The sequence below is a fragment of the Nanorana parkeri genome, unplaced genomic scaffold, assembly GCF_000935625.1.
Source record: "Nanorana parkeri isolate BGI_ZX_2015 unplaced genomic scaffold, ASM93562v1 scaffold789, whole genome shotgun sequence".
In the NCBI taxonomy this organism is placed as follows: domain Eukaryota; kingdom Metazoa; phylum Chordata; class Amphibia; order Anura; family Dicroglossidae; genus Nanorana; species Nanorana parkeri.
Genome location: NW_017307057.1, coordinates 675,831 through 685,420, shown reverse-complemented (window position 1 = coordinate 685,420; position 9,590 = coordinate 675,831). Strand labels below are relative to the sequence as shown.

General features: G+C 44.5%; 1 protein-coding gene across 2 annotated transcripts in view; it reads right to left on the bottom strand.

The window, feature by feature from the left end:
- The window catches only part of PTP4A1 (protein tyrosine phosphatase type IVA, member 1), a 21,476-nt gene extending 12,358 nt beyond the window's left edge, over window positions 1-9,118 (bottom strand). Inside the window, exon 1 of one of the 2 annotated variants that reach the window (XM_018564855.1) lies at window positions 8,852-9,118. The gene's annotated coding sequence lies outside the window, so the exon portion shown is untranslated. Of the gene's footprint in view, window positions 1-3,984; window positions 4,003-8,851 lie in introns of those variants that run through there. The other variant, XM_018564856.1, reaches the window with a different exon arrangement.
- Window positions 9,119-9,590: the final 472 nt, after the last annotated feature.

The window sequence follows — 9,590 nt, the reverse complement described above, 5'->3', positions numbered from 1 at the left end:
GGCAGAGAGCCGTGACAGGATCGAGAGGTGAGCGAACCCGGTATGTGTTCGCTCACCTCCCGATCTACTGAGCCGACCTCTGACAGTCTCATTGTCACAGGTCGGCTAGAACTATGAGGTGAGTGAAAAGCACTAATCTCATAGTTCTCCTTTAAGCAACTTGAAACAGTCCTTGTGCAGGTTTCAAAACCAAAACTAAATTTAAACAAATGCATCTTCCCAAAGCTTCTCCCATATCCAGGTGAGGATACAAACCTACAAGGTCTACAGCTCACATTCTGATTGTGTTACATAGTTACACTTTTCTAGATCTATGCAAAATGTATAGCCATATCTACGGCTAAATACCCAAGACATTTTCTTTCTTGCCAAGCTAGTCATACACTTTAAAAAGTAACACTAAAAAGGTTCAATTCTACCTGTACAAGAAGAAAAAAAACAACCTGATCCTACTTCAGGGGTGTGGACATTTTGGAAAAAACTACTTGTCCAAGGACTAAAGCGGGGGCTGAATCTACTGGTCCTGATACAAAAAAATATTTAACGAAAACCGTATTTAGTAGTGCTAAGAAGTAGGGCTGCAACAACTAATCGACATAATCGATTTAAAAAGTTGTCAACTTTTTCAATAATCGATTAATCGGCTTCCGATCAGTTGGCCCTGTTCACAGCTCCACACGCTGTGCGCCGTACCTCCTCCCCACCTCACGCTCGCCGCTGCCAGACCCGCCCGCATCCATGCTCTCCTTTTTTTAAACTTTATTTTATTGTTTATCCGATTAATCGAACCTAATAAATCGGCTAACTAATCGATTTTGAAAATAATCGTTAGCTGCAGCTCTACTAAGAAGCACTTCTCATTGGTCAGTGCCGTCAGGTGACTGCGTTCACCAACGAGTGCTTGCAATTTGCGAGAGCGAAATTCAGAATACATGGAACAGGTACAGATAGTACACCCGTACTGCTGGATGTGAAGGAACGGTCGCCGATAGGCAAGTATAGCAGGAGGGAGATTTGTGCGGGTATTTCCATTTTCCCCAAATTACTTGGGAAAGTGAATATACCCTTTAGGGTTGGTGCAGACCTGCAGATTCCTGGGACATGCGATCGTGTGCGGTTGCATTTTCATGACATGCACCGCGCAGTGTTTTCAACCATGATTGTGTGGGATCACACGCGGTGGTATTGCAGCAGGAAAACACGCAATCTGCCTGGCACGACTGGGGTGCCATTAGAAAATAATGGCACTGACAGCACGATCGGTGGTGGTGTGCGATTCCGTGACCACCCAGCCATCCGCTCGGTTTTGTGCACGATGACCGGGCAGTCACGGATCGCACACCACCGCCGATCGTGCTGACAGTGCCATTATTTTCTAATGGCACCCAGTCATGCCAGGCAGATTGCGCGTTTTCCTGCTGCAATACCGCCGTGCCCGAGCGGTAAAATAGTAAAAAAAAACAAAACACTTGCCCGGCGCCCGAAACTACATGTCTCAGGTGTCAGGTGATACGAATTCAACACCCCTGTATTATTATTATTATACAGGATTTATATAGCGCCAATAGTTTGCACAGCACTTTACAATATAAGGAAGACATTACAGTCACAATACAATTTAAGACAAGATGGTGAGGGCGGCCCTGATCCGTGAGGGCTTACAATGTAAAAGGGAGGGGCAAGGTGATACATCAGGAGGTAGCTGCGCGGGGATGATTGTTTGAGAAAGTGATTGTTCAGTGAATAGGTTGAGGTGGGATAGGCTTCCCTGAAGAGACCCTTTAGGGATCGCCTAAAGGCAGTCAGTGTGGGAGATAAGACGGACAGGTTGGGGTAGAGAGTTCCATAGGATGGGAGACACTCTAGTGAAGTCCTGGAGGCGAGCATGGGAGGAGTTGATGACGGAGCTGGAAAGCAGGAGGTCTTGTGAAGAGCGGAGTGGACGGTTACGGTAATACTTTGAGACCAGATTGGAGATAGTCGGGCCAGAGTTGTGGATGACTTTGTAAATGGTTGTTAATATTTTAAATCTTTTCCTTTGGGCTATAGGAAGCCAGTGCAGGGATTGATAGAGGGGGGTTGCAGACACTGAGCGGTTTGTTAGGTGGATGAGTCTAGCAGCTGCATTCATGATAGACTGAAGAGGGGATAGCCTGTGTAGAGGTAGGCCAATGAGGAGGGAGTTGCAATAGTCAAGACGAGAGATAACAAGGGAGTGGATGAGCAATTTTGTGGTATCTTTGGTGAGGAAGGAGCGTATTTTGGAGATGTTACGAAGGTGGAGGCGGCATGATTTGGATAGTGATTGGATGTGGGGGAGAAAGGTGAGGTCCGAGTCAAGGATGACACCTAGGACCTTGGCATGGGGGGAGGGCTGGATAGTTGTGTTAACAATCTCAAGGGAAAAGTTGGGGGAAGGTGCACGGGCAGGAGGAAATATCATGAGCTCAGTTTTTGAAAGATTGAGTTTTAAGAAGTGTTGCGACATCCAGACAGATATGTCAGTCAGTAGATTAGTGACACGCAAGGACACTGAGGGGGAGAGTTGCGGAGTAGAGAGATAGATTTGAGTGTCATCGGCATAGAGATGGTATTGGAAGCCATGTGAGGTTATTAACTGATCAAGAGGAGGTGTAGATAAAGAGAAGGGGGTCCTAGGACAGAGCATTGGGGGACCGCTACAGAAAGAGGAGGGGAGGAGTTAGATTTGTAGGTGACACTAAAGGAGCGCTAAGATAGGTAGTAGAACCATGAGAGAGCAGAGACTTGTAGGCCGAGTGGAGTTTTTTGAGGAGCAGGTGGTCCAGTGTCAAAAGCAGCAGAAAGATCCAATATCAAGAGTAAGAAATAGTGGCCATTGTGTTTAGCTGTTATTAAGTCATTAGTGAGTTTTAGGAGGGCGGTTTCAGTGGAGTGTAGGGGGCGAAAGAAAGACTGTAAGGGATCGAGAAGGTTGTCATCAGCGAGGCGGCGGCTCAGGCGGCTGTAGATAAGGCGTTCTAGGAGTTTGGAGGTGAATGGGAGTAGGGAGATTGGTCTGAGATTGTTAAGGTCGGTAGGGTCCATTGATTGTTTTGCTGCAACTTTTGTGCAGTTTCCAGACTCTATAAACGGAATAGATTTTAACATTTAAAACAAGGTCAACCTATTGAAACTAGGGATGTAGGTAAACTAGTATCAGTGCCAATACTAAGTATTTGGGCGAGTACACTTCCAATACTAGAATTTATTGGTATCAGGAAGCCAGACAGCAAGTCATTACACGCCCCCCGGCTTCCTGATTGGCTAGACAGACGGCTGCATGCTTCCAGGTCATCTGGTGGGAGCATTGAGATTGTTTCCCATCTAATCATTACATACAGCCCAGCTTCACAGCTAATCAGGAATCTGGGTGGGGAGTCATTGCACACCACCCAGCTTCCTTAATGGGACTTGCGGTATCCAAGTACCAAAAATAAATAAATATCAGTACTCAATACAGAAAAACTGGTATCTATGCATCACTAATTCAAATAATTTATAAAGAATCTAATTTTAGATTTTTGTTCTTTGCATACCTAGTTTTTATTTTCTTCCCCAGTCTTCTCAGTGGCCATTTTTATGAAGGACAGGTTACTAGATCTCCCTTTACTTCCTGGAACTCTAGCACATGTGACCATGCACATCTCAGGGGAGGAAAATGTCTTTCCCGGGATTACAGATGAGATTTCCCAGCAATGCTCTTTAAATTTTGCCAAAGACCAAGCAGAGAAAAAAATAAAAATGATGTTTATCTAATGAATGTTAGAGGTTTTTATAAAGGCATGCAGAGCTGTATACTGATGTGATTTTTAGACAAGAGGGTAAAGGTCCACTTAGTTTTCTAAAAAAGGTGCATAGAAATAGTGTCTTCATTTTTGCCAGAATGCCAGTCTAATTGAAATTGAAACTTCATGCTGAGCAGAGGAGTTGGGGGTTGAGTTGCTCAAAGCTGACTTTTTACATAAAGAAAAAAACCACACAACACTGGTGCAATATTTTAGTTTTTCACAAAGAGAATTTGTAGTATCCTGAAGATTTACGTCCAAATCCATAAATATTCCCGTTCGCAACTCAACTAAAGCCAATAGTTACATTTTGTAGAGAATAGAAGGCACGAATGACATTTTCAATTACCTATTTTGAGACTGCTATGCACCCCAAAAAAACTGAAAACTGTCTATCCCTTCTAAAGTAAACCTCCAAACCATGTCATCACTGTACCCTCAATCAGCTCCATTCAGCAGGCTTGCTTTTACTGTTCCTTTACCCAAAGCAAACTAAAAAAAACCTGTTAAAGTGACACTAAACTCAGAAGTGAAATCTTGCATTCAAATACCTCAAATAAAACTCCTTTTTTTAGTGTGCATCACTCAGCTGGAGATCCTCAAATCATCTCTGAATTCATGCCAACACTGTCCTTCCTTCTGGAGGGTGGCTACTGGTCCCTGTGTGTTGTAAAGCAGCCACTACTCCAAGCTCACTCCAGTGATAGGCTACAAAAATCACAATACAAATTAGTAACCTAAACATGAGGTTGTAGTCCATCACAGGGAACAAAAGTATCTACCCTCCAGAAGGACAGTGTCGGCACCAATTTAGAGATAATTTGAAGATCTACAGCTGAGTGATACACAAGATACATTTTTGTTGATAGTTAAAGTGACATTAAACCCTCAGATTATTTTAACAAAATACTGTGATGTGCGCCTTACTGTAATCCATGGTTGTTTCCCTTCTCTTTGCTGCTCTTCCTTTTAAATCTGTATCTCTTCTCATACTGGGCACAACTTCTGCCCAGCATGAATCCCTCATTGTCACAGGTCGGCTAGAACTAGGAGGTGAGTGAAAAGCACTCACCTCATAGTTCTCCTTTAAGGCCTCAGCTTATCCTTTTAGATCCCACCATTGTGTGCATTTCATTGTTTATGGGATAATGGGAAGAGCACTACTATAATCCTAAAGAATGAGATTTCACAATTGTTTGTGGTATAGAACAGCAGCGATCACCATAAAAAAGGCAAATCATAGGGTAAAGCAGATTCAGAAAGACAATACACAGATTTGTTGATCACCTACACAAACATTAACACTGTTGGGCAAATGAAAAATGTGGCTCCCTTTGGTTTTCTATTGCTATGAGGACTATACATGAGGTTACACAATCCTATCTAATGGTAATTATGGGTAAAAGGAATCTTGTATAAAATTCCATAGCACCAAATATACAGTTTCACAAAGGAACGATTATGTCTAGCAGAAAATCTGATTGAATATGCTCACTAACATTTTCTGTGTTGTATCACATGATGAAGTTTGAAGGCAATTTATAATCATTCTAAATAAGTGTTATGAAAGTGTCACTTCAATACAAAAATGTAAATGCACATGTAGGAGCGGTCCATAAAAACAGAACGCCAGGGCAAAATTACTAACCCTTGCAATGGGGCTGCCTGTGCACTGCAAGGGTTTAACTGCTTGTTTTGGTCTAGTAAGGAATTTGATTTTCTCTGCGTTCATTGAAGGACACAGCAGAGATCTTGAATCTCTTACCATAGGTGGTGCTATAACCTGATCCTCAAGTCGGCCAGCTGTTTCAGCACTCCCAACCTGTATCCCCCTGTGCTGCAGCAATGGAGTGTCCCTCTATCATGTCCGAAACACAGTGTATAGCAGTGGTTCTCAACCTGTGGGTCGGGACCCAAAAGTGGGTCGCAACCCACAGTTGAGGGGGTCCCCACGTGCCTTGTGCTGCTCTAGGTAAGAGGCTCCTCAGCCTCCTCCTAGCGTGGCAGTGTCAGTTCTCCTAGGTGGTGCTGCAGCAGCAGCCGGAGAGGATCAGAGAGGGGAGCAGGCAGGAGTGAGGGAAGGCGAGTGCTTGATCACCATAGAGCCCACAACTAGGCACTACAGAGCCCTTACTGGATTTTATTCTATAGGGTCTTGGCATTCAGAAAATATATAATGTTGGGGGGTTTTACGTCATTTTCAGGCCTAAAATGTGGAATATAACATGGGTGCAAAAATGGAAAAAAGGGCCTCAGTCATGAAGGGGTTAATGACCAAGGAAACATGTGGGTCCCGAGGTTACACAGGTTGAGAACCACTGACACATGGACACATTTTTTTAAACCCTGGAAAGGGGAATGGTTGGAACACTGGCAGATTTATTGCAGGCATTGAGAAATTTCAGGTGACCACACTGACCAATGAAGCACTTGTTCGCACAATTAAATACAGTTAAATACAGTTTGTTAAGATTTTGTAGCACAACTAGATTGGACCGCCGCTTTAGTCCTTGGACAAGTTTTTTTTTTTCCCCCCACACCTCTAAATATACATTGCCCAGCAAAGCATTTAAACTTTGGCCAAACACTTGTAGTCACCATGCAGCGCCAACTCTCAGCTCATCTCTCCCAAAATTATTTCCAGCGGAGAAAACAGTTTGCAGCAATCGTCTATTTACTAGCTTGGGGCAAAGGAAGGAGCAGGGAGTGGCCTGCCTTGCTGTGTCTGTGGGGAGACATGCAGCTTACTACTTACTTTGTTTGCCTGAAGGGACTGCTTGGTTCAGAAATGTCGCTTTAACAATGTGACATCACTATGGTCAAAGAAGATAGACTATAATTTGCAACAGAGTGCGAGTGACCGTTTTGGTATGCAGCTTACTAGCACACACAAGGGTGGCTCCATAAGACCCTGCAAGGGAAAGGAGCATGCCTAAAAACAAGATATGAGGGACAATGCTCAGGGGACCAACTAATTCTGCGGGAAACTAAAACTTATCAAGGAGCAGCAGCCATCAGTTGTAAACTAGATATGCAAGCTCTAAAGAGCATGGCCCTCCTAACCCTCTGTTATTGTAACTACTATTTCACCTCATTTTTTTTAAAGGGCTGCAAATCCTCTATCATAGTAATGTGCAGGATCGCCCTAACAAAGGGTTAGAGATCTCAAGGCATGGGCAGCACATTGAGGGGAATTTGTGAAAACTGGAGCAGATAGAAATTTGCAACAGTTACCCATATCAAATCAGCTTCTATCTTTGGCTTTCAAAACTTAAAGCGACACTGAACTCAGGAGTTAAAGCTTAAAAAGGCATTTTACGTTTAGCTTTATAATTTGTAGTGAGATTGTAGTTCACCATGAAAGTGAGCTTGGAGCGGTGGCTACTTTACAACACACATAGGGATCATGGGGAACAAAAGTAGCCACCCACCAGAAAGAAGGACAGTGTCAGCGCCAATTCAAGGATGGAGGATCTACAGTCGAGTGAATCACAAAGATACATTTTTGTTACTAGTTAAAAGGTATTTAACTCCTGAGTTAGTGTCACTTTATTAACTAAAAAGTATTTTTGCGCATCACCCAGCTGTAGATCCTCAAATCATCTCTGAATTGGTGCCGACTTTTGTTCCCCATGAACTACAATCTCACTACAAATGAGCAAACAGCATACAAGATTGTAGTCCATCACAGGAGTGAGCTTGGAGTTGTGGCTACTTTACACCACACACAGGGACCATGGGGAACAAAAGTAGCCACCCTCCAGAAGGAAGGACAGTGTCAGCACCAATTCAGAGATGATTTGAGGATCTACAGCCGAGTGATACACAAATATAGTTTTGATAATAGTTATGGCACTTGAATGCCTTTTAAAGGTTTGATGTATGCATGTAAACATGCAACATTGTGCAGTCAAAATACATTAAAATATGTTACTTTAATGCATGTTAAAGATTTTGCTTATCTGCATGTGTTTTCACTGCACAATTCTGCACATACATGGAAGTTGCTCATTTTTGTGAGCAACGATGACACATTTCGCTCAAAAACACAATTGCATTGTGTTTCCTATTAAGCCTATGGGAATGAAATGTGCTGTACTCACGTACTTCGAGCGACAGGCGTTTAGCTATGCTCAGGTGTGAGCAGAGGGCTATAGAAATACATATCTATTGTCTTGGGCGTTTCAGTGCTGACAAATACACGAAACCAAACGCCTAGGTGTGAATAGGGACAGACGAAAGAGAAATTCCAGATTTGATCACGTCCCACCATAAACATAGGTTTACAATACATAAATAACCCAGAGTGTTTATCTTCACTCCACCATCTATTGTAAAGCTGCCCATACACTGATATACACTTAGATGGATTGGGGGAGGGGGGCTTCCCATCCACACTACTTAGCATACATTAGAAGAACCTGACAGATTTCTTTTGTTCAGCCAGAAATCTATTAATAGAAGCCGCGTCCATAGAGCCTCATCCTGTTACCAAGAAGCTAAGAGGATCAGATTAGGTTTAATGCATTGGAGATGTGTGAATATGGACACCATCATGTTTGGGGTTTGGTCACATTTGATTACAGAGATGGAGAGAAATCCAGCAGCAGGCACATAGCAGGAGCAGGCCATGTTTTGACCTCCTGAGGAGACAGACAAGACCCGACATGTTTCAGGCACCAACAAGATGAAATGGCTGATCTGCGCAACACCTACTGCCACCATCCACAACGACATGGAAATCACTGCTGCCCGCTTCCCACCGCCCATCACAATCACCGTGCCGCATCGGCCGCGGAAAGGGTGTCACCGATCATATCAGCTAAATAAAAAATGGCCCCGGCGAGAACACCAGAAAATGGCAGAACAACGGTATACACTGCGATCCAGCAGATCGCCTGTCGCGGCGTAGATGGAATACGGATAGACGAGACTGACGACAGCTGACATGCCACCCACACGTCACGACATTGCACACAGAGACACGAGCGGCTGTGCCCATACACTCAGAATATAGCAGCTCGCCGTAGCGGAGGTATACTTACAGGGCTATGCTTACTCATTGAAGATTGTATCTTAATCATACAGCCGGTCCCTATGAAGAATCGCTGGAGCAACCAACGGGCGGGCGGTGAAAGTGCATACAGCAGACGGCTGTCTCCCTTGGCTAGGGTGCGGTGTTCTCAGCTCCACAGACGGCTCAGACGCGGCCCCGAACTCCTCTCTCTGACTTCTCCTCAGTAACCAGTAAACAGCATGGGACGTAACTCACGCACAGTCCACGGCGACGCCGGCCTGCTTGCGTCACCAGACCTGGCTTATATAGGAGCCATGACGTTGCATGGTCTTCGACCAATCACCCTCTAAGTTTGCTGCCATGGATGGTAGGGGAGGGGGTTACGGCGAGAGACGTACTTAATTTACGTCAATCCGCTAGAAGCCGGTGCGAACCGGTTGAACAATCACAGAACCCACGTCGGGAGTGTTAGGAAAGAGGGAGGGGGCGCTGCGGAGGTGGCGGAATACATTGGGCGCGTAGTAACCACAGCGGGACTCTCGTGTCCTGTGACATTGTTGACAGTGGCTGGAACCCGTGTTTCCTCTTCAAACTGGATGGGGCGGGAATGAGCCGCTTAGCGCCATGGTTTGTGTATGAAGAGCACAATTTTCCTTTGTCCTCATCCTCGCATAACAAAGGCTTGGGAGGAAATGCGGCATGTTGTGTGTAGCGACTGTAGCCAAGCGCAATAGAACACGTGACCAGTGTGTGATAATAGTGATCGC